The sequence below is a fragment of the Erythrolamprus reginae genome, chromosome 1 (genome assembly GCF_031021105.1).
Source record: "Erythrolamprus reginae isolate rEryReg1 chromosome 1, rEryReg1.hap1, whole genome shotgun sequence".
NCBI lineage: Eukaryota > Metazoa > Chordata > Lepidosauria > Squamata > Dipsadidae > Erythrolamprus > Erythrolamprus reginae.
The window spans coordinates 233,054,214-233,077,663 of record NC_091950.1 but is presented as its reverse complement, the minus strand read 5'-3'; the positions used below and the strand labels follow the sequence as shown (position 1 = coordinate 233,077,663).

Genomic DNA, 23,450 nt, shown 5'->3' with positions numbered 1-23,450 from the left:
AGAATAAAAAAGGAAGACCGTCATTCACGGACATTAATGTGATTATTTGGCTTTGAAAAAAAAAATTCCAATAAGCAAGCATCCAGAGTGCCAAATGTGCAGAGACTGTCAAATTGAGAAGTTAAAAAGAAATGCTATTTGATAGTTCTCAATGGCATTATTTTTCAAAGAAATAGGTCTATCCAGGCTATCTTGCAAAGACCAATGATGCCCCCACTTGACTAAAGCATGCCAGTGCTAAGCAATTAAAACTGTCAACTTCATACATATTATGATTTATGCTTTTAGTGCTTGTGGGGCCGACTGCTTCCAGTTATTGAAACAAAAATAGTACAAAGGCAATTTATCATTTTTATTTGTTAGATTAGCAACCTGTGGTTAAATAAACAAACCCACAGATAATGTTACTACGTAACTTGCATATGCCCTTCAGCAGCACAGATACACAATGCCAGGTAATTTGCAAAAATTTAATGTCACTGCTGTTTAAAGTTCTCATACTTGGATGTAGGCCTGTAATAATGATGAATAAGTGCAAGTAGCAAAGAATGATTGATTTCCCTAGTGATAAAACACCTCATCAACAAACAGTGTAATAGTAAGTAAGCCTGTGTAGAAGTAAGAACTACAATCAAGGGGATCTTCCACTCAGGTAAATGAGTACAGGGTAAAAACATAAAGTATTTAGAAATACTGTAATTATAAGGAAGCAAAGAACAGGAGAACATTGTAATTTTCTATTTAGCTTCAAGCAGCAAAGCACTTAAGACTTATTATGGGATAGATAAGACAAAATGAAAAGGAATGGTCTGAGATTGACCACATTTGAGGCTGGGCAGAGCCTCAACTCCTTAACTGCAATCAAATGTATCAACTAAGATAGCTCAATTAAAGCTCTAATGAAAATCCAAGCAAAAGCATTTATAAGCCTTTTATGTCAAACCTGGGCATCTTACGGCCTCTGAGCCACATTTTTGACTGTCACTGCCAGCCAGCCAACTTGTGATCGTATGTATGTATGTATGTATGTATGTATGTATGTATGTATGTATGTATGTATAATATATTTTGGCTGATAATGAAAAGGAAGGGAGACTATTTCAAGCTATTTTACTCTCATCAGCTAGCCATATCCTTATCGGGATTTGAGCCTGGGGAGTCTGCCTGTAAGGTAGTAGGCTTCAACCTCTAGACCACAGGTTCAGAGGCAAAAAGGAAGCAGTATGCTCCCTCCCATATTTGGGTATACAAGGGTGATTAGACAGGAAACATACACACACACACAAAATATCTATCTATCTATCTATCTATCTATCTATCTATCTATCTATCTATCTATCTATCTATCTATTCTCCTTTATTGTTTTCTATAAACAACTCAAGACAGCAAATACAGTGGTATCTCTACCTAAGAATGCCTTACTTAAGAACTTTTCTAGATGAGAACCGGGTGTTCAAGATTTTTTTGCATCTTCTTAAGAACTATTTTCTACTTAAGAAGCTGAGTCCAGAAAAATTTCCCTGGAAATTTGCGAGTGGCACGAAAGCCTGGCCAGTTTCCTGCCATTCCCCCTTTAATCCCGGCCATCTGGGGCTTTTCTGGGCTGCCATAGGAGTCTTTCGGTGGCGATTAAGGAAGCTTTGGCAGTCCAGAGCGAACGAAGCTTTTTCTTTTCTCTGGGTGCTGGGAGAGGGAATAAACCTCTATCAACACCCAGAGAAAAAAAATGCTCCCTTCACTCTGTGCAGTCCAGAGTGAACAGAGTGTTTTTCTTTCTCTGGGTGCTTGGAGAGGGATTAAACCACTTCGCTGTGGTGACTCCCTCAGCTGCCTCCCATACACCCGGTGTGAGGTTGCCTCCCAGAGCATCTGGGTGTGGAAAGGCAAAAGGGGGCACTTCACCCCAGCCAGATCAACTCAGCTTCAGCCAAACCGAGGAGCTACCACAGTGAAGGAAAGACTCCGGCTACAAAGCAAGCGAGCGAGAGGAGAGGGGACCCCTTCAGCATGGGAAGGAAGAGGCAGCAGGTAGCAGTAGCAGCAGCCTTTCGGTCAAAGGAGTGGGAGGTTCCCTCCTCTCACCTGCCTGGGTTTCTCTCTCTGGTGCAGTGTATGGGAGGCAGTCTCGCGCCGGGTGTGTGGGAGGCACATGCTCTTCCTCACCACCTCAGCGTCCCTCTTTTTTTTTAAGCCTTAAAGTTTTGGATTTTTTTGATTCCCCTCATCTCACTTTCTTCCTTTGGCAGTGACTGTCCTCCTCCTCCTCCTCCCACCCAAATTCCAAGGTTTTATTTCTTTCCTAATGGGTTTGCACACATTATTTGCTTTTACATTGATTCCTATGGGAAAAATTGCTTCTACTTCAAAACCTTTCTACTTAAGAACCTGGTCACCGAACAAATTAAGTTCTTAAGTAGAGGTACCACTGTATATTCAACATACTTCCGCCTTCTATTTTCCTCACTAACTCTGTGAGGTGAGTTAGTCTGAGAATGACTGGCCCAAGTCACTGAACTGACTTTCCTGGCCAAGGTGGGACTTGAATTCATGGTGTCTTGCAGTTGCGTAAGGTGCCTGATCTGGACAAATATTTAAATACAAGTATTTTGGCCTTTACTGAGCTGAGGACCTAGTTCTTCACCTAGCTATTATCCATTATTATTTTTTCAGGTCAAAATGCAAGGTTGATGAAATTTGTTCACTGAGGTTCTTCAGTGATGTTCTTACCAATATCAGCAATTGCTTTCCTTCTCATGAGTTATATAGTCTGGGTTTCCACAATGAATAAATCATTCATGACAGAGTGATAATAAATAATCGGCTTGAAGAGTAATACCTATCTTGGAGCTCTAAAGTTAAGATATTCCTAGTCCATATGCTTTTAGTTGGATTTCAAATGATTTATGACAAAACTATTTTAATAACTCTACTGCAAAATTCTAATGGAAAATGAATAACTGGTTAATTTGATAGCTTCACGTCAGTGCGGAAAAATGATGTATTTTAAACCACTCTCTCTTTGGATTTGCCAATTGTCTATACAAATTAACTGCTCAGAACTGAAATCATAAAAATAAAAGTTGTGTGCCAAAATAACTAAGCAGTACTTGCCTCATATGTCTAAAACCTAGGTGCAGTTTCAACATGCATTTCAACCACACCCAAGAGCATGCAAAATGGAGATTGCATTCTGTAATTACAGACATTATGAAGTCTTCATCTAATAGTGACTTTTTAAAAAATCTGGTACATGGAGTAGAGTTAAGTAAAGAAACAAGATTCAGTAGAGGAATGTGTAAATTGTTTACTATTAATAAACATATTTTCAGTAATAGTCAAAGAATAACAATAGCAGACTTTATTGCATCTTTGGTTAGAATAATAGACACAAAAATGCAGCAGAAAATATAACAAATTTTTTTTCAGACAACATCTGCAATATTCCCTCAAGCAGTCACTTTGTAAGACTCTACTTCTGTTTGGCAAGACTATACAATAATATTGAACTGTTGTAAGAAATCACTTATGTTTAGAATGTGGCAAACAATTGGGCAAATAATAATTTAGCTTGGGAAACAATTCTCTATGCTTACTGAAGCGTGACTTGGTACTGGATGTTCACACAATAAAATCTTTTATTCTATAAAGATGAAAGGCAGATAATATAGGTCCTGGTTTGTATTCCAATATTTCCTGACTATAATTCTAATATTACTTCTGAAGAGCACTCAAAGGAAGAACCAAAACAGAGAAGGCTATACAGTATATGTTACAACTGATATAATATTCTAAACCTAGAAACAAAGTTAGTTCTCTAGCATATGAATATCTATTAGAAAGAGGCAAGCAGGAAGTAGCTCAATTACACTCTTTCCTTTATAACAATCAAGTTCACATTTTAGGATTTTTATTTTGTTTATAAACAAATTCATATACATACAAACACACATAATCAAAATGTAGTTTGTCTTGGGAATTTAATTACAGCGCATATATTGGATATTTTAATAATTGAGAAATTTTGCTTTACACAAATCAACTGGGAAGCCCTCTCACAGTTAAACAAAGCTAAATCAAGTTCTTTGGGTTGGCATATGTGTAAAGCTATTTTAAAATTAGGATGGAAGGTGATAGTACCAAGCTTAGGAATCTGCAGGAAAGGAACAAGGGGCAAATTATGAAATGTGTTTTATGATATCACAGGACAAACCCCTTGACACATATACTGTACTTCCAAAAGACATTAGGACATCAGTATAAGGAGAAGGATTTGCACTGTGTCATAGTGACATACGTTTTGTAATTTTTAACCAGATGATTAGTGTAGACATTTACAGATCCAACAGACCTCGTCCAATCTTGAAAAATTAAGTAGTTTTTGGTTAGTATTTGGGATTCCAGTAGAAGACCTAACAAAGTAGATTAGCAATTTTTAAAAGCAAAGAAAACTTTGTAAGAACATAATATCAAATATTTTCTCACTGAATTGTTGTCAAGAATATGACATGTAGTTACTTAGAGTCTACACTTGCATCCAAAAAAAGTACTTAATGCCTAAAAAAGAGTCTTGGGTATAAGTTGGTATAAGTTGGTAATTGTTTGTAACTTCTATTTTTGTCTATGAATAATATTCAGTGTTCAGTTGAAATCCTGATGTACAAGATATATGTTCAATATATGGTATGATGCTGATATTGAAAAATATGCACAATGTTAGTGAAATTCTTCAAATTTTTGAGTGTTAGCAGTCAATCATATTCTGGGAAAAATATTTAAATTATGAATGTGCTGTTTGAATCTGCTTTTTCAAGATATGCTTAAATATGCAATCAATCTATATATACCTACGGTATATTCCTGGAGCATATATGATATGCTCCAGGAAATTATTAAAGGTATTAACCACTAGAAGTATGCCTTCTTAGTCAAAGGAATTTGCTGAATTCCCTGTACATTTTCTAATTATATTTAGGCTGCAATTTCATTGTCATGCTTATTTCACATTTCAATGGTTCTGTCCTCCAACATGTGCTCATTTCAACCTATAAGAACTATATGATGCAATTAAAATAAATATGTCCATCATCCCAATTGCCCTTTGTTCACCTCATTATTGTTATGATCAAATTGTAGGTTACCAACTAGGTTCTCTTTATGTATGCAAAAGTTGTAAAGTACAGATAGAAAACCTTTTGCAATAAGCATCAGAAAGAAAGAAGGGCTAGCACTCTAACAAACACCAGAAGCAAATCTCTTGCATCAAGGCTATTTCAGATGTCATCATAGAACATCCATTCTAGTATTTTTAGAGCAATGATTAGGAAGCGATTTCCACTATATTCTTCCAGAATTCTTTGATTCTTTAATCTAACCCACAATTTAGGGATCTCCTGCTGGTCTCCCTCCTGGATAGGTGACTCCCTCCCTTACTCATTAGATCTAACTTTACTAAGCTAGCTTAGTAGTACCTTAACCAGGTACTACTATCCGCTCTAAGTAGAAAACAAACAAACAATGATTTGCAATTTATCGTATATTACTTATTGGGTGGTGATGGATAGGTGAAACTCCTTGTCATAATAGGGTGGGGCAGTGAAAGAACATTAAGAATTTGTTCCTTGGCAAGAATGATGTGAGAATACAGTGGTGTAATAGGAGGCCTTTTTGCCCATTCTACAGGAATGCTGAAAAATGCAGTGAAAATCTGCTATCCTACACAAACATCCCTCTGATGTCTCATTAGATATCATTTGTCATGACTACATGCAACTCTCAATTATGAAGTCTTTATTATTATTTCTATGGAAGATCTGAATTGGTCCTAAGTTTATATGAACATTATAGGTTGCATCAAACAAGCAACTACGTAATTTTTTCTAAATCAGAATTTAAAAGAACACATCAGGCCAATGCAATGATTTGAAGGGAAGAGAAACTGGTGGTCATTGTGGGCGGATGGCTTAAATAACTATTATCTCCATCCAGCTTGGGAGACATTATCAACAGGACAACACATTCCTTAGTCTTGATCTAGAATGACTTGGAAATGTGCCTATCATACCAACATGAATTCTCTGTACACTGAAGTGGCACTAGCCTACAACAACTTAGGGTTTAATCGGCCATTTTTGTTAAGATTCCACATTGTGAATCTTGGAAGCTGCTCCACTATTGGAGGCATGTCAAGGAAGGAGTTCATTCCCAGGTTTCACTTGAAATACATCTCAAGTTAAGCTTTTTCCCCATTATCCCCAACTTTTGAAAAATCTGCAAGAACATATTTCTTTCACTAGAATTTTCTAGTGGTTAATTTTAGTAATAATTGTAGAATTATGTTATACTTTAAAGTTTTTAGACTCTGTTTTGTTGGATTTCTTAAAACTGTCTTGTTTACTGTTCTTTAAATAAAAGACCCAACAATTAAAAAAAACAGTTATCAATTTTTTAAGGAAAGAAAATATTGAAACAAAATTCTGTTCATTTTTTAACATATGTAACACATTGACGAGTCATCATGGCAAGTGTGAGCTTGCATGTTTCATCAATAATTGGAGTATGAAAGTCTTCTAGACAATTTAACTTTCAGCTAGTTCTATATGCGATCTAAGCAAGTGCTGAGAATTCACTTTCAGAAAGCTTTTATTGAAAGAAAAAATAATAGGATCATTACTACCATTCCATTTCTCTGTGAACTTTCTTCCCAAAATCTTCTGATTTTTTCCTTCTTTCAATTGGGTCAAATGCAACATTGGCGAAAGGATCTGCCAACATCTCCTTTTTGTTCTGTGACAGGATATTTTTTTAGCTAGCAAAACTGAAAGGATCTATAACCGGTAAAGATTTCTCCTAGCTCTTGATTTCGATTCATACAATATTTTAAAATTATTTGGAGAAAATGTGGGAGTTTCACAGAGCATACTTTAGGAATCATCATTCTTTCCTAGCAACAGACCAGAAGCCAACTCTTGTTTCCTTGAGATGGTTCAGGGTGGGGGTGGGGGGAGAGACAGGATAATAACTCTCAGAAGTTATGAGAAATTATCTGCCTCTTGCAAAGGCTCAGAGCAAGGACTGAATTGCTTTGAATATAAAATATGTTTAGGTTAATTCAGAGGTCTTCAAACTTGGCAACTTTAAGAATTCTCCACCGTTAATTGACTTGTCCCAGAATTCCCCAGCGTTAATTGATTCTAAGCCCTTTCAGTCTTTATACCCTCAGCATCTTCAACTCTCATTCATAATCATACTTTCAATAATGTCAGGTTGACTTATACTATTTAACTGAAAGAGTAGTAGATCCTTGGAATAAACTTCCAGCAGACGTGGTTGGTAAATCCACAGTAACTGAATTTAAACATGCCTGGGATAAACATACATCCATTGTAAGATAAAATACAAAAAAAATAGTATAAGGGCAGACTAGATGGACCATGAGGTCTTTCTCTGCTGTCAGTCTTCTATGTTTTCTATGTTTCTAAATAGTACACTTTGACTTGTTTAAATAGGAAGGTATACAGTATACGGTGTGCACACACACAAACATAAAAATAAATGTTTTAAATTATATAAATAGAGACTCACAACGAGAAAGAACCCTTTAACCATGCTTGCTTTTCCTCAGGTCTTAAAAGTGTCTGAGAAAGAGTGAGAGAGTCTGTCCTGCTTGGTTTTAACTTATGCAATTGCTTCAGGAACTGAGGGTGTAACTTTTCCTCTGACTATAAATCTCCCTTCTTGACTTTTCTTCAGGGCACACTGCTTGAAGTCGATAGTAAATCACAGTTGCACTTTGTTCTGGCAGGAGGGATCCTCATAACACTATAAGGCTGACAAATGACTGGCCTCTCTGAGTACATCCTGAAACGTATGCACAGGGATGCAAAACATTGCAGCTAACCTGAGTTCCTGGCCAAATTTAAACTTTTAAGTTACGTTTAACTGGACTGAGTTAAACTGAGCTATTGATTAAGACTAAAAGAACTTACACACCAATGTGTACCGTTCTTGCAGTCTTCAAAGCTCTCTTCAAAATTCACCAGGGTCAGAAAAATGCACAGGGCAATTTTTTTTTCTCCTTTTGGGGTATAAAACTCTTCCCTCCCACCTGCACATCTTATTTCTGAGGAACAGGGGTATTGCTTTGATTTGGGACTTGAGACTTCTGGCTTGGCAGTGACCTCAGGGGCACACCTCTCTGGCTTTTATGTTACATGTTACTGTTTCATCAGAGCTGTAGTCCCTTTTGTGCTACGGGATTCCAGAATGTGCAAACGAGTGGGGTGCTTGCAAGCTCAACCTCCTCCCTAGCCTGCTGTGATGCTCAATGCCTAGATGTAAGGAGAGGCTGAACAGAGCCAATAAGCTGAATCACCGAAGACAGAAGTAGCATGTACGGGTAGTTCCATCCTCCAGGAATGAGGGAGGGTGCTTGCTTTTGGCTGAGGCTGCACTTCTCTGCAGAAACAGGTGCAAAATCAAAGGGTGCCCTAGAGCAAAGGCTGGCAAGGCAGGACCCATGGTGTGCACCCAGCAACCCAAGTGTTGAAGTGCAAATTAACTTTATTTAGTCAACATTGTTTTATTAAATGCCTGACATGAAGGGAAGAGACATCTAGTTGAAAATTTATTTGTTTGTGATATTATTAGATGCTGCAAAAGATATCAACTAAGCAAGATTTTAAATTTTTTGATGAGCTAATCTCAATTTTTATAGATTCAAAGACAGTAATGTGAATCACATGAGTAGCCTCTTTCTATTTTTTTCTCTTCAAGAAAAAATGATTATAAGCAATAGTGCTTAGCATTAGCACTTATATACCGCTTTGTAGTGCTTTACAACTTAGAATTTGCTAGAATCTGGAATTGAAATGTTAAAATAGAGTAGAGTAGAATATAATAACAGAGTTGGAAAGGACCTTAGACCTGTCAGGAAATTTCTCCTTATCTCTAAGTTGCTTCTCTTCTTGATTAGTTTCCACCCATTGCTCTACCATCAGGTGCTCTGGAGAACAGCTTCACTCCCTGAGATATTGGAACATTGCTATCATGTCTCCCCTAGTCCCTTTTTTTCATTAAACTAGACATACCCAGTTCCTGCAACCATTCTTCATACCGTATGTTTTAGCCTCAAGTCCCCTAATCACCTTTGTTGCTCTTCTCTGCAATCTTTCTAGAGTCTCAACATCTTTTTTACATCGTGGTGACCAAAATTGAATGCAGTATTCCAAGTGTGGCCTTACCAAGGCATTATAAAGTGGTATTAACACTTCACATGAGCTTGATTCTATCCTTCTGTTTATGTAGCCTAAGAACTGTGTTGGCTCTCTAAATGTCAGCATATTTCCCCCAACATTCTAGACCCTCATGTTGCCCAACCTCAGAAGGATGGATGGCTGAATCAACCTTTACTGCTGGTAGTCAACAGAATTATACTGCACTGCTGTGTTCTAACCACTGTGTCGTCATGGCTCTTAATTCAATCTTTGAAAGATTCTTGGTGGTAATGGATTTACAGTTCACTAGCACAGTGATTTTCAACCTTTTTTGAGCCGCGGCACATTTTTTACATTTACGAAACCCTGGGGCACATTGAGCGGGGGGGGGCACTAAAAAAGTTTGGACAAAAAAATTCTCTCTCTCTCTCTCTTCCTCCCCTTCACTCTATTTCTTTCTCCCTCCCTCTTTCTCTCCCTTCCTTCCTCTTTCTCTCTCTCTCTCCATCCCTCTTTCTTTCTCTTCCTTCCTCTCTTTTTTGCTCTTTCTCTCTCCCTCCCTACCTCCCTCTATGTCTTTCTCTCTCTCTCTCCCCTTACCTCTCTCTTTATCTCTCTCTTGCTTTCTCTCTCTCTCTTTCTCTCTCTCTCTTTCTCTCTCTCTCTTTCTCTTGTTTTCTCTCTCTCTTGCTTTCTTTCTCTCTCTCTTGCTTTCTTTCTCTCTTGCTTTCTTTCTCTCTTGCTTTCTCTCTCTCTTGCTTTCTTTCTCTCTTGCTTTCTCTCTCTCTTGCTTTCTTTCTCTCTGAGCTTCGCGGCACACCTGACCATGTCTCGCGGCACACCAGTGTGCCACGGCACACTGGTTGAAAAACACTGCACTAGCATCCTCTCCCAGCATCTATTTCATTAGTCATATATGATCTAGCTTTTCCCAATGGGTTCTTATCTTCAGTCTTTAAAGCGATTTTCATTGTACTTCTTTCAAGGCAGGTAACTTTCCTATGTTATATGACAAGTATAGACCAACTTCCTTGATTAATGTGAAGACTAAAATTGTAATTATTTGATCTGTACATTATAATAAATTGTTCTGGACATTGCATCCAGCTCGCAGAGTAAAAACATGGTTTAAGAAAAATTCCATAACCCTAGATGAAATTGAGATTAATTATGAATTATTTAATATATGTATTAATCTATTAATTGATTTATGTAAGCTTTAGAATAATACAGTGGTCCCTCGACTTGCGCGTTCTCGATTAGCGCGAAACGCTGCAACGCGGTTTTTCAAAAAATATTATTTAAAAAATAAAATATTAAAATATTATTTTAAAAAAAAAATTTTTTTTTAAAAAAAATTTTTTTTTTATTCTGTTCCCTGAATGGAGACCGCTGGCCGCTCAATCGGGCCGGCAGGGAACAGAATGGAGCCTTCCGCGGCGGGGCTGGTAAGGGGGGGAGCCGAGGGGGGAGCAGCAGGGAGCCCACGTTGGAGACCCTCCGCGGCGGCGGGGGCTGCTGCTGTTGCTGCTGGCTGTTGTTTCCGCCGCTGCCTCTCTTAAGCTCGCCTGGGGGCGGTTGGGGGGGTCGGGCCCCGCGTCTCCTGGAGGGTGGCGGCGCAGCAGCCTGCCTCCCCCGCGCTTTACTGCGGCCGCATCGGGGCGGCGACCTGAGGGGGTGCCGCGAGCGGGTTGCGGAGCGGCGGCAGCAACTCCTGAAGGGGGCTCCCGCGCGAGCCAGCCGGGAAATCCTCGCGCCTTCCGCCCGCTCTCCCGACAGGCACTAAACTTGCAACTTCTCCCCGGCGCCGGCCGTGCAAGTTTAGTGCCTGTCGGGAGAGCGGGCGGAAGGCGAAGGTCCAAAGTCCGTATCCCTCCGCTGGAGGGAATCGGCGGGTACGCGTCTTTCTCTCCTTTCCCTCCCACCGCTTCGAATAGGTCCGGAAAAGACTCCGCCCTTCTCTCTTTAAAAAGCCCGAAGAGGGGATTGCGGAACCTCGCCCCATTGTAAATACAGAGCGGGAGGAAGGGGAGGGGGGCGGCGGCAAGGAACATGGCAGGGAGCGGAGGCGCGGGCGAGACCAAACGCCACGGAAAGCAGAGGGGAGGACGCGGGGTCGAGGCGCCTCGGGCCGGCCAGCCCGCATCGCCGCTTCTCGGCCCGGCGCCCCTCGGGTTGGACTCTCTTTCAGCCGCCGCCAGTCCGGAGAGCGTAGGCGAGGCGGCCCGCGGTTCACCATCCACATCCTCCAGTTTGTTGTTCTCATGGCGCTCTGGCAATTCTCCATTCCTTTCGTCCTTCAGAGCTTTTAAGAATGACGGTGAGCGGGGCGAATCGGGCGGGCGGGGGGTAGCGGCAAGGAGCCCGGAAAAATCACCATTGCATTGCCAGCCTCCGAATTTGCGTCGCTCCACCTTCTGCGCATGTGCGGCCAGGGCGCGCATGCGCAGAAGGTTTTTTACTTCCGCATCCAGTATAACGCGGAAATCGGTTAGCGCGGGAGGTCTTGGAACGTAACCCCCGCGCTAACCGAGGGATCACTGTACGCATAAATGATCTTTTGAAATCAGTGGAAACCTTTTTTTTAAATACCCCCTTTTAAAATGCAGTCAACACAACAGAACATATAGTTTCATTGTTACATGATTCCTCAAAGGATGTTCAGTGATGGCTAGTGAAGATTGCCTGCGATCAGAAATTCAGAACATTAATTTACCTAATTTGGGTTTGTTTTACTATTGCTATACTTTACTTTGAAATGTGTACGCCTATCTACAACATGTTTAAGATCACAGCTGTGAATTATATACGTAATATATCTGGCAATATTTCCAATGTTTGGAATTTATCAATGCATCAAAATACAGCTTTCTAACACAGCAGCAGCAAAGAGGTTATTGGAATAATTTCTTCAGTGCTCTCCTTTCTTTTCTTTTTTAAAAATCATGCTGTGTTTAAATTACTTATAAAATAAAATTTCTTTCAAATTGAGCTTGTCATGTTGACTTCATGGATATATCCATGCAGTTTTCTTGGCAAGAGAATGGAGATTGTTCGCACTATTTTCTCGATCACAATTTTAGGATTCTCTGGTAATTACCCATCCAAAAATTAACCAGGTATGACCATGTTAGCTTCCAAGCCCAGACAAAATCAGCCATATGTAATCTTCTATTGAAACAGGATTAGCTATGTTGTTAATTAATTTGTGTACTTTCTTAATATTTGTATAACACTGAAAAGTGAACTTGATATTAACATTTTTTGCCCATAGAATTATGTGGTTAGCTGTATTTTTCCTCATTAAAAGATAAAATTAGTAAACATTACCAAAAACACACACCCCAAATTTTATGAGATCACCCTCTGAAGATCTTTGGGTGATAAACTATTCAATTTTCCAGGATGTTTGCTGAAATATTGTTAAGGTTTTGATCATTTTTCTTTATGTTTAATTTTGCTATTATATTTGGAGAACATCTGCAAAATCATGAAAGATTATCTGGTTATGAACAATGCCTGTCAAGATTTCAAGATTGTAGACAAAACCATTTCTTGTTACTGAATCCTTGTTACTTTTGTGGTTTAAAAGATGGAAAGGTAAATAATGCCTTAGATCAAGGGTCCCCAAACTTGGCAACTTTAAGACTTGTGGACTTTAACTCCCAGAATTCTGGCTGGAGAATTCTGGGAGTTAAAGTCCACAAGTCTTAAAGTTGCCAAGTTTGGGAATCCTTGCCTTAGATAGTACTGAAAATACAAAATATTCTAAATATATAAAACCATTTCTGAAGGAACTACACCAGTTATCAATTTGTTACAGAATCAAATTCGTGATGCTTGTGTTCTGATATATAACTTAGAACCTGGGCATCCGATTGTCTTTTCCCATATATCCATTCCAGAATTGGGATTCACATAATTTACCTACTGATTTGCCCAGCACCGAAAATGTGCCTGCACATGCGCTCTGCTCGCATGCTTGGCTTGCACACATGCACGCAGCTTCAAAATGTCCCTAAATAGGGCGGCATAGCACCGGGACATGTATGTGGGTTGGCAAACCCACCCGCAAGTCGCTACTACCGGTTCACCCCAATCAGTAGTAGCGACCTGCGGGTGGGCTTGCCCACCCATCCACATGCCCCAAACAAGCTGAATACCATCTCTGATCCATTTTATTCATTAAGATCTTTAGGGTCAATTTTCTTGACATGCAACGCTGGCTGGGAATCTGCTATTCCTGAGACAAGTAATTCAATAGAGGGCATTTTAATGTACTGACTCTGGAATTCTTCCCCACTCAGTTGTGGTTTAGGCAAAATCCTTGTACATTTTTACATCTAGCTTAAAACTTTTAATTGGCTATGCCTCTTGTTGCAGTATTAGTTTTTGTGATTTCAATCTTTGAATAGGTTGTACAATTGCCACACTTTATTCTTAACCTTATTTTGTATTCTATTTTAGGATTACAGTTACAATGAAACGAGGGCAATGAATTGTATAAATAACAAAATAAAGTAATAAAATGTCAGGAGATCAGCAAGGGTTTGGGTAGGCAGTAGTATACCATATGTGTGTCTGAGATAAGCCCTGGATCCATGCAGCAGACAACATAGTAATTTTTCAGGAGCATGGTGTAGACTGCAAATGGATAGCTAGGGAAAAGACTTGGAAAGTACTTGGAAATTGCAGTTGGTGTAAAACATGATAGGAGGCTGCTTATCACGCAATAGTCAGGAATTGAGTTCTGCACTTTCCAGGGGTTTTTTTAAGGTGTTGGTCTGAATCTGCAGCATCACCTTTCCTCTATCAACCAAACTGGGTCAGCAAGAAAGACCTTCCAAAAGATATCCCTATTGTCAGTCATTCAGCAATGTGACAGGCAGGAGAGGGCTTCATCGTGTGGGGCTCATTGGTTCCCACTCTTTCACAAATATATTTCCTTGCTGATTTTTTAATTTCTAATTATGCTCACTTTTATATTTTAAATTTGATGTTATTGTTGCATACCATTTGACTGCATATGTCAGCAGAAGAGGCAGGATATTCAAAGGTAGGGGTGTCGAAATCATGGCCCACGGGCCGGATCTAGCCTGTGGGTGTTTAAATCCAGCCCATGGGGCTGGCTTGGAAATATCAACGGAGCAGCCCGCAATGCCTCTGCCAGCCAAAACAGGTGATGTGTGCCCCTCTGCAGCCTGTTTTTGGACAGCCAAATGCTGCTGGAGGCCAAATCAGACAGTGTGGAGGCCTCGGGAGGCCTCCATGTGACCAGTTTTTGGGCAGCAGAGTGCTGCTGGAGGCATAGGGGTTCTGCACTTACCCCCCCTCATGCCCCGATTTGGCAGTAAAGTGCTGCAGGAGGCTGTTCAGGCCAAAAATGGACCAGAGGGGGCAACTGAAGTCCCCCTGAGCCCGATTTTGGCTGGCAGGGTGCTGCAGGGGGCATTTTCCCATCTCCCCCCTTCCTGCCAGCCCATGGAGGAGTACTACAACGCTGCTCCAAGAAATTCAGTTGACACCCCTGATATAAATGCTGTATGAAAAATAAATTAAAATGTGCGGCTTCCTCTTTGATTTGGAGAAAAAAACCATGCATGACTAGGAGATATCTGAACTATTTGGAAAACAATCAAGGTGTTCTGTGATATGCAAACCATCGACTGGACCACAGTCACCAGCGATGTTTTTGGTGGCAGGGTTAGATCTATTCTATTATGTTTATCTAAGTAAAATGAAACCTGGTCTGGGGCTCAGGAATGTCCTTGTCCCAGATCTCTTCACATTTGAAAGCTGTTGGAGATTGATCAGGGCAAGCCTCCCACATCACTTCAATGCCATCAATCTTTTTTCTCATCAATGCTGAGCACACCAGCAGTAGTCTAATTAGGTAAATTGAAGAACAAGTAATCCGCTCAGCTACTTCCACAGAAATGTCAGAAAAAGTGATTTCTATCCTGCAGGCCAATCTGAAAAACAACCCAAAGGTGACCAGGTAATCCTGGAGGGTCAAATTATATGCAGGAGGCTACAGATAGAGTTATTTTTGTGCAGGTATACCTTAAATTCACACTAACCTACCAGCTGGTCTTTTTCCTCAAGCTTATATTTCTGGTACTATTCTGGCCCAAACTGTTTGTCTCACACTCTCAAGGGTACAGAAGAAGGCTATGGACAAGATGGATGGGTGCTATTTTTTCAGTTTAGATTCTAAAAAACAATTACCATAGTCTAGTGGATAAATAGTTAAGCTCATGTCTATGTTGCTCTATCAAATGTAAGAGATTTGCAACTCATTGTCTGGAAACTATACATTTTTTTTATTTTGTTTGTGGTCTGGTTTGAAAGACATTTCCCCATAAAAAGGATAATTACATTTATAAAATAAAAAAGGCCTAGATGTCATGCAACTTTTTCTTAGGCTTCCACAAACCACAAACATTAAGGTACAAAACATGACATAACAGAACCCAGAGTCACTGATTACAGCATAACTATCTTCCATATAAATTTTTAGAAGGAAGAAACAGTGTTTGGTTCTCAATAAATACATAACAACCTGCTCCTCAGAATGTTAAGAGCATTATTACTCAAAAGAGGAAGACCTGGGTAAGAAACATCAAAGAACCAGAAAAAAAAATTCTCACCATATGTTTATGGAATCATAGCAATTCATGATTTGGAGGTTTTAGAAACAGTAAGGTCGCGCCATTTAACAAGTTAATTTTAATGTCCTTTAAAAGTAACAATAATAGTCTAATTTTAAAAGGAAACATAAATCAAACTGCTATACTTTAATGACATATAGTGGCTTTGCTAGTTATTACACAGTGGTTAAAAGTGGGTGAAAGGGTTTATAGTTCAAGCCATAATTACCATCCAAGTCTAAGCATGCAATGTTGTGGGTGTTGGCTCACATCACCTCATAATGATGTAAAAGCTTTACTACATTTTACAAAACAAAAATGATGACTTTGGATTTTTAATATGCAGCAAAGGAGCATTCCAGAATCCACCTATCACTGCACAAAGCATGCAGTCCAGGCAATGTTCTCTAAATTTTTCTGCTAGCTTTGTTGCTTTCATATATGCCAGTCACTCAAATGGCTGCTTTCAGAAGGTAAGGTTGGCACAGGGTATGAAATTACCAGGTTAGGTCTTGTGGTTTGCATGGGAGTCTTGGGTGTCAACAGCCAGCAGATTCAGGAATCTTTGCACACGCATCTCTTTGTGTACACAAAGCTTACTGCTCTCTAAAGAAACAAGAGAGTCCTTTCCATGTGGGCACTGACACCTGTTGAGCTCATTATCAGCTTAAGGAAAACCTGTTCAGCAGGATTTTGGAAATCAGTGCCAGAAATTCAGTGCCATTGTTTACTGAAGGAACACTCACGGGGGAATTCAATGGGACTTATTTCTGAGTAGTTGTGCATAGGGCTCCAGTCAATCTTCTCTGAAAGAGTGTCTATAAATTGGACGACACTGATGCATTTTTACTAAATAAACTTTTTATCAAACTATAATACTTGTTTCACAAAGCAGATGTTTTGGAGTTTAAATCTCACAACAAGTGATTTCTTGGCCAAATTGGTGAAATGTTTTGGGTGCTGTAGTCTGAGCAGGAAATACAAATATGAGCAATTTTAAAACAAATTTTTATGATAGCACCAAGAACCAGAATATTTAAGTGAAATTATTATTACAGGGGAGACAGTGAAACCATTAAAATAATACTTCAATGTTATATAAAGAAACTGGATTTAGGAATTTCAATTTGCTCCTAAAACTTGACATAAAATACACAATTTTAAAATAATTTGAACATGATCCTCCTCCTCCTCCTCCTTCATCACAAAATAAGAAAACTCCTGACCAGGAATTCTGCACTGGGTAGTTTCTTTAAATCAGAAAAAGATTACATTTTTACTGATTCAAGATAAGCAGGAAATTAAGATTATAAAACATATAGAATACCGCTGCTGCTATTATAAATTCCTTTCTAATGAAAAAATAGTTTATGATCAGTGAAGGGCTGCCAAAAATTTTACTACCACACTGTGGGCATGGCTTATGCAGGGCGCCCTGCATTTTTTTTCAACATCTTTCAGTACAAATTGGGTGCTCTGGGGTGGAGCTCCATTTTAGCTACCCTACTGCGTTCCCCCACCCTTCCGGGAAGTAGCCCACCCGTTTGTGATACATGAAGTTAGTCTTTACATTAAAAAAATCCCTTCTGATCCCTATGGTAGCATGCATCTTTTTCAATCTCTGGTTCCATGGGAGTTTGAGAGCTCTCTGGAGGATTTTAATTGTTCCCAACAAAGTTTTCCTCTGGACTGTTCTGCCAGCGTGTCTCAACCACCCGTAATTACAGGGTAATTAGTCCAGGAAAACACACACCACACGATAAAAGGAAAACCTAAAAGGTTTTTATAAACAGAAAAACAGACACAGCTCCCTTTTTAAATGTCAAAGGGATTTTCTGGTACACACAAGGCACAGGTTAAATGCAGTCCATTTGCTCACCCAATAACTGGGAAATTGAGTCCAATTCTAAAGTCCAGAGAGTCCACACACACAATCCTGAACAGCAAAAACTATGATCTTGACGAAACAATGAATCAGATAAACTGCCATGAGGCTAAAACACCAGGCTGCACTTTTATCTGTAGCACTAATTACAGCAGCCCCACCCAACCATATGTGGCCACATTTTCTCTTGTAATAATCCTTCAGTTGTTGTCTCCTATGCATCACTCTACGCATGCGTGGATGTGTCATTAATTCTTGTTCAGAATCCAGGGATGATACAGATGACTGATCTCCTCCTGGGCTGTCTGCCAACCTCCCCTCTTCCCTGTCACTCACACTTCCTTGGTCAGAGGAGACTTGGTCGGCAGAGTCTACTGGGAGCAAAACAGGCCTGCGGCATGTGGATGTCTCCCCCACATCCACCTGCACATTCCTTGGGGCAGGAGCTGGGCCAGAGCTAACCACAACATGGACAGAAAGCTTTGATGTTATTCCTGGGATCTGATGAAGTCAATCTCCCAGCTCAGGGAGTTCTAGTCACACTCCCAAATGTTTTACCATCACTGGAAACACTTTGGCTTTTACTTTCAATATCCTATCTAGTTCCTCTTTCAGGCTCTAGCACTCATCCAGTTTCTCTTTTTCCCCAACACTTGGTATTACCAAGTGTATTCAGTGTAGACTGCTCCTTAATGCCTCTGACACCCTGGCATTAGTGTTGAACTGTTTCTGAAGCCTATCTGCACAACCTGTTCAAATGGGTTCTGTCTAGTGTGATAAAATTCTGCTTCTATAGCTCTAGCGCTTAGTGCTAGTGCTGCTGTCAGTACCTTAATGCTGTCTTTTAATCCAGTCCTTTCCAGTCACTCGTAGGATTTCACAATATATGTCACCTCAGTTGTCAATGATACATCCCATGCAGGGTCTTGCTTTGCCGTGGACGTTCCTCTTTTTGATCTTCCTCCTTTGTCTTCTACCACTTCAGGCATTCTCCCAGCAACTCATTTTTGGGTGCCATCTTACTGAGGTTCTCTTGGATGCTCTGGTATATGATCTTTCATCCAGACCTCACCCATCCTCTTTCTGTCTAGTAAAGTCTCTATGTGGTAGACTTGGGGTGGAAACCCATATATTTTGAGGAGCTTTCAAGTTTGACTTGTATTGGAAGATTCCGTATCTTGTTTTGACTAGCTCACAATACCACCAGGTTATCTGATAACTGGCAGGACATATATGTTGATGGTGTGGAAAGTCTTCTTTTCATTGAGCTAGCTCTTCAGGTTCTGTCTTATCCTTGAACCTTCCTTGCCTCTTTATTGTTGTTTCCATGTGATTGCGGGATCCTAAGATACTTGCAACCAGTCAGTACGTCTTCTATATCGTTGACTGATAATTCTACATATCAATTTTAATTGCTTTCCATCTCTTGACTACCATTTGGCTACACTTCTCCAGTCTGAATGACATCCCAATGTCCTGAAGATGGAACAGAAAGTTGATGTCTTGTTCACTCTTAGCATAAGTGTGATGTCCTCCATGTAGAGAAGGTAGTTGGTGGCAGTTCCACCCTTGAACTTGTACCCATTCCAGTTCTTGTGATTATCTGGCTGAAGGAGTTCAAACTTATGCATAGCAGCAGCAGGTACAATGCATCACACTTTTGGTGTGTGCCATACTTGATGGCTGCTTGTATGAGCTGTCTTGAGTTGATTTCTGGTATCTTCCACAGTTCACTGAGTTCATGACCTGTTTTGACTTTGTATAATACAAGGCATTCACAGATTCATTGATTCGTAGGCTTTCCCAAAGTCAATTCAGGTTGTGGTTAGATTGGCCTGTCTAGACTTTGGGTGACTGCTCTAACTTTGAACAACTGAGCCTCTGGATGTTGTTCCCAATGCCTTTTTTTGTTATGATCATGACCTGGCCCATGAGGTCTGCCAGCTTGATGGCTAAGATTTCTGATAGGACATTCCATATTGTAGGGAGACAGGTTATTGGCTGGTAGTTGGACAGTGCTATTCCCTTGTGAGGATTGATCATGATGATACCGTCATTTCATTTGTTACCTAGTTTGGGTGTAAGCTTGCTGCTAACAATCAGTGCATCTGTGCTGCTAGGCATTCCTGAATTGCTGTAAGATTTTTAGCCAGTAAGTGTGGATAATGTCTATGCCAGGTCCTGTCCAGCTCTTCATAGTCTTGAATGCCTGCTACTTTGATGGTGACCAGTTCTGACTCTAGGCGATTGCTGTGATCTGTTCTCAAGTCTTGCAGCCACTTTGCACTGGTGTAATTGACATCTCTTTCTTAGACTTGTAGCCAATGCTGTGAGCTTTATCAATCTCTGAGGCTTCAGACAGAGTCAGGTCCTTGTATTTTTTCCATAGCTGAGTCTTATCCATAACTTTCACATCCTTCCGTAATTCCACCATCTATATCTCTCTCTGAGTTTCTTTGCTCTTAGCCTCTAATCTCCTTTGGGTGTTTGTGTGGATATGTACTATTGTTCAGTACCAGTTCATTCATTTGAGTTATTGCAGTAGTAGGGATTGTCAAGATGGCTGAATTGGCATTTTGTAGCATACTATCTGATGGTATTTCTCCAGTGAGTCTTTATAAATGGCATCAAGGGTTGACTGTAGCTGGTACATCCATGATCCTATGCCTCATATCAGCAGCTGTACTCTGTAATGGGGAGGGTGATATGACATTCCAGCTTCAGAGGTTGCTTGCACATCCAATTGTTCTTCTGGAGTCTGGAATGTAATGTGGAGTTCAGGGTGTCAAACTCAATTTCACTGAGGGCAGCATCAGCGTTGTATTTGACCTTGAGGGGGCAGGGTATGTGTGGCCAGGGTGGTCGTAGCCAGCTCAACATCACTCATGTAGGGGGAGCAACTGGTGGCCGGGTGCTCTGCCTGAGTTCTGTTTCTGGCTGCGATGACCTCCTGCAACCCTCTGCCAGTGAAAATGGAGTTTGGGAGGGCCACGTGCGGCTCTCCCTAGCTCCGTGGGGAGAGGCACTGTGGGCCATCCCTTCACTGTTTCCAGGGTGGCCCAATGGGCCAGATCTAAGCACCCCATGGGCTGCATGTGGCCCGCAGGCCTTGAGTTTGACACCCCTGGTGTAGTTGGTCTGTCTCAAGTTGTAAGAGCAGCATCTTCTTTTTTTTTTAATTTTTTTTTTACATATATACAAAACATAAAAGTTGATCAAAACAGAAAACAATTAAGTCTTAGCATGGTATAACAATTTGTGAACATAGAAATTTATAGAAAGAAAAAAGAGGAGTGAGAAATATGGGAATAGAAAAAAGAGGGGAGAGGGTAAAGAGAACAAAGAAAATAGAGAAAATAGAGAAAGTAAAGGGGTTGGCGAATATCCGGGGAAGCTGTATTGAAAACGGGAACCAGTTCCTGATTTATTAGCTCATTCCCTAGTATCAGGTTAGCTGTCTAGGTATTTAAATGCTAGCGTTGAATTAATCTAAATATAGAGATTATAAAATTTAGTAGTAAGTATTCTGTCAATATATATCTAAAGTCTATAGCAAAAAATATGAGAAGACTATATATTGGATTTGTATCTGGTCGAGTTTGTAACCATCATTTCAATTATGTAATGTGGTGATCTCTTTTTTTCTCTAACCAACTGTAGAAAGGATCCCAGCAATTATTAAATGAGGACATTGTTTCATTCCTAACTAGTATAGTTAATTTTGTCATCTCTGCACAGTATTTAATTTTTTTGATTATTGCATCTTTCGGAGGTATATCCTTGTTTTTCCACCACTGTGCAAAGGTTAGTCTGGCTGCTGTAACTAAATGGACAATTAAATGTATTTGGGTTTTAGGCAAGTTTTGTCTAAGAATACCTAGAAGGAAACATTCAGGTTTTTTTTCAATTTTCAAATTTAATATTTCATCGATCCAGAGTCCAATTATATTCCAGTACTTCTGTGCTTTTATGCATTGCCACCATAGGTGGAAATAAGTGCTGATCTCTTGGTGTCACTTCCAACAGTATGGTGAAAGTTTATTGTTTAGTTTTGTTAATTTTATCGGAGTGATGTGCCACTGTAGAACATTTTAACTAAGTTCTCTTTGTAAGACGTGGCTATGGTTAGTTTAAAATTTCTGCTCCAGAGTAATTGCCATTCATATCTTTGATCTCTTTTTTAAGGTCCAGATTCCACTGTTTTACATTAATTTTTGTATTAATATTATCCAATTCGTTAAAATTTAAGTAGGAATAAAATTTCTTGATTAATTGTTCCTGGGGTCCTGTGCATAATTTGTCTAGTGGAGCATTTTTAACTATTCCAGGTTTGCTTTTATCCTTATTAAATTTAGTTTGTAGAAACATAGAAACATAGAAGACTGACGGCAGAAAAAGACCCCATGGTCCATCTAGTCTGCCCTTTTACTATTTCCTGTATTTTATCTTACAATGGATATATGTTTATCCCAGGCATGTTTAAATTCGGTTACTGTGGATTTACCAACCACGTCTGCTGGAAGTTTGTTCCAAGGATCTACTACTCTTTCAGTAAAATAATACTTTCTCATGTTGCCTTTGATCTTTCCCCCAACTAACTTCAGATTGTGTCCCCTTGTTCTTGTGTTCACTTTCCTGTTAAAAACACTTCCCTCCTGAACCCTATTTAACCCTTTAACATATTTAAATGTTTCGATCATGTCCCCCCTTTTCCTTCTGTCTTCCAGACTATACAGATATCTGTAGGTATTCCCACCATTCCGTTTTTTGACCGAGATTTTCTAATTCTGTCCTAGATCTGATTTCACCATTGGGATTTATTATATCCTTGTACCTTATTATATTGTTTTTTTTATGAAAATTGGGATGCACATATGCTTCTAATGGAGCATACCATAATGGGATTCCTTTATAAAGTTTTGTCTTAATTTTTTTCCAAGTATATATTAACGATTTCCTAATCAGATGGTTGGTAAAATATTTGTGGGTCTGGGGCTTTTCATCCCATCTTCTTGACTAACCAGTATTGCAATATTTGACCCGCTGCCACAAAGCAATGGGGATCAACCTATTTTCCAAAGCACCAGAGGGCAAGACAAGAAACAACGGATAGAAACTAATCAAGGAGAGAAGCAGTCTAGAACAGAGGAAAAATTTTCTAACAATGAAAACAATTAAACAGTGGAATGGCTTGCCTTTGGATGTTGTGGGTGCTCCACCACTGGAGTCTTTTAAGAAGAGGTTGGACAACTACTTGTCTGGAATGGTACAGGATTTCCTGCCTGAGTAAGGGGTTGAACCAGAAGATCTTCAAAGCTCCAGCCAACTATTCTGTTGCACTGAATAACATGGTATTGGACAACTCTCAGTTTATTGTGGATGTAGGACTTCTGTCCATCCCTAGTTCTCTCACTACAGTGTTCCCTCGCTTTTCGCGGGGGATGCGTTCCGAGACCGCCTGTGAAAGTCGAATTTCCACGAAGTAGAGATGCGGAAGTAAATACACCATTTTTGGCTATGAACAGTATCACAAGCCTTTCCTTAACACTTTAAACCCCTAAATTGCAATTTTCCATTCCCTTGGCAACCATTCAGATTATTACTCACCATGTTTATTTATTAAAGTTTATTAAAAAATATTTATTAAAGGCAGACAAAAGTTTGGCGATGACATATGATGTCATCGGGTGGGAAAAACCATG

The 23,450-nt window shown here is 39.8% G+C and overlaps 1 protein-coding gene across 5 annotated transcripts in view; it reads right to left on the bottom strand.

Moving 5' to 3' along the window:
• Positions 1–23,450, bottom strand: part of EHBP1 (EH domain binding protein 1) — a 301,779-nt gene that overhangs the window by 118,976 nt on the left and 159,353 nt on the right. The gene's annotated exons all lie outside the window — the stretch shown is intronic.